This window comes from Macrobrachium rosenbergii, chromosome 15 (assembly GCF_040412425.1).
Source record: "Macrobrachium rosenbergii isolate ZJJX-2024 chromosome 15, ASM4041242v1, whole genome shotgun sequence".
NCBI classification, from domain to species: Eukaryota; Metazoa; Arthropoda; class Malacostraca; order Decapoda; family Palaemonidae; genus Macrobrachium; species Macrobrachium rosenbergii.
This window is the reverse complement of record NC_089755.1, coordinates 58,844,298-58,846,797: the sequence shown is the minus strand read 5'-3', so window position 1 is coordinate 58,846,797 and position 2,500 is coordinate 58,844,298. Positions and strand designations below refer to the sequence as shown.

Below are 2,500 nucleotides of genomic sequence, written 5' to 3'. Positions count from 1 at the left end.
TCTCATTATTTCTCATTTCATATTTTTCCTTCCTCCTTCCTTTTATCTCTTTTTCCCTGTATGTCTTCCAAATTCCTTTCTCTCCTTTCGGAAAGAACAATTATGGCCTACTGGGTCGTACGCACGAATTACGCATATGTCAGAACAGCGTATTCTACATTTCTTTCTTCCGCACAGGTCAGAACAGCAGAAGTATCCAATTCCTCTCTTACGCGCATATGACGCAGAGGTCAGAACAGGTCGCGTATCATAATTCCATTCCTTTCCCTTTTCTCCAATTTATTAAGACAGATTCTCCTTTCTAAAATCTTCTGAACCTCGCCTCTGCGTAAAAGAATGAAACAAAAAATAACGTTGCCGAATAAATTCTTGCTAATTATTATTATTATTATTATTAATTATTATATTATTAAGGAGATGAACTCTATTCATATGGAACAAGCCCACCAAAGGGGCCACTGCACTGAAATCCAAGAAGCTTCCAAAGAATAAGGTGCTCTTTAGGAAGTAAAAGATCTCGCTTACTGAAGAAGGAAAAAATAAATGAATAAATTAATAAATAGATAAAAATGTATTCAGATGCCAGGAGAATAGCATTAGGGCAGGCAATGCATTGCATCTTCGCTTGAACTTCTGAAGTTCACCAATTGCACGACATCCTCTAAAGGGAGACTGTGCAGTTGTTTCCCAGCGTTGCCAAAACCGAAGTCCGGCAGCTTAAATCAATAGACAGTCAATATTTGCTGCCTTTTACGATACGCACATGCTATGATATTGGGGGATCTGTAAGAATTTCGTGGGTTGGGGGGCGGGGGTTGAAACATGGCCCGCCCCTGATACTGTACTGTGTTAGTTGGCTCGCTTGTGCTTGCTTGGGCAGTTGGCTACTTCTTGGGGCTTCGTTGTGACCCATTTTCAATCATTAACAACATATATATATATATATATATATATATATATATATATATATATATATATATATATATATATATATATATATATAGTAAGTATGTTGATACAAAGCACGCTATGGACGTATCATACAATGAAAGATAAAGTTTGTTCGATACAAAAGTTAAAAACATAAAAATAAACATCCACGTATAACAACATTTGGTCCCAATTTAGGATAAATAAATAAATAAACGCATAAATAAAAGGCAAGATGAATAAACAAACGAATACACGGCTAGAAAAATAAAAGCTAACTAATAAAATATACTTCGCAGACTGAACACTATACGCCACCATTTATTGTAATCAATGCCCTCCAAAAAGAAGGAAAATAAACATAAATAAATAACAAAATAAATAAATAAATACTGTCTATCTTCAACTTTAAATCAATATCGCCTTCATCAACCTCACGCACAAAACCAACCCTCTCATGAAGACCCCTTGTTGATTATCAATAACAACAGATCTTCATTAGGAACAATGATCACACGTGATCACACGTGATCTCAGATGATCGCAGATGATCACAAATTAGTGACGGCCCTCACAAGCGAGGCATTATGACTCCGCTCTCACTCCCCCCCCCTCCTTCCGTTCTGTGATATCATTAACTGTCGTTAATCAATTAGGGCAATTTCTATTAACGTCAGGTTCAAAAGGAAACACAATGCGAGAGGTTATAGGTAAGTGTCTTTGAATTATTCTGGGGTGATTTAGATACGTATTTAATTGCTTATTGGATGTAATGGTCTGAGTGGGAATTTCTTTTTCGGTTTGGGTTGAATTACGTTATATTAATTTGGACGAAAATTACTTCCTTAGAGAAAGTGAAGTATGTTAAAAATATTTAAATGGATTATCTGCAAGAGAAAACTTGTGTTTAATTGATTGTAAAATTGTAAAAATAATGCTTTCACATTCCGACCAAACTTTAGGTGACATGAGATATTGGCAAAACAGTCTGGAGAAAGTCTCTCTCTCTCTCTCTCTCTCTCTCTCTCTCAACTCACACCGTGGAACAAAGAATGATAAGAAAAAGGGTTCTCTCTCTCTCTCTCTCTCTCTCTCTCTCCTCTCTCTCTTATTTTTTTTCTCTGAACCACCCCAGTTAGAGAGAGAGAGAGAGAGAGAGAGAGAGAGAGAGAGAGAGAGAGAGAGAGAGAGAGAGAGAGAGAGTGTCTCCCAAACATATAAAAAAAGCATTTCCTGACGCAAGCACGGAAAACACTACCCCAAAAACACTTCCCCGAGTACGTGACAAAATACGGAGGCGCCATTGTCAGCTTTGCCCACTGCGACACTACGGTGATATAAACCGATCATAAACCCACCAGTTGGTTTTGACCAACCCTCTCTTACCCACTCCATGTTCCCCTTCCATTCCCCCTTCCCCCCTCCCATAACATTGCCATAAACACGTTAGTATTCTGATTTATAACCGAATATAGCCACCGGCACTAAAGGTTTGGGGGAACATAAAGAATTCATTTTCTTAATGAACTGTCATGTGGTATATTATCTATTCCATGGGTATTTGTCAGCT

The 2,500-nt window shown here is 37.6% G+C and overlaps 1 protein-coding gene across 9 annotated transcripts in view; it reads right to left on the bottom strand.

Annotated features, from left to right (window-relative positions):
* Dpp10 (Dipeptidyl peptidase 10) overlaps positions 1-2,500 on the bottom strand; it is a 619,010-nt gene that overhangs the window by 66,563 nt on the left and 549,947 nt on the right. The gene's annotated exons all lie outside the window — the stretch shown is intronic.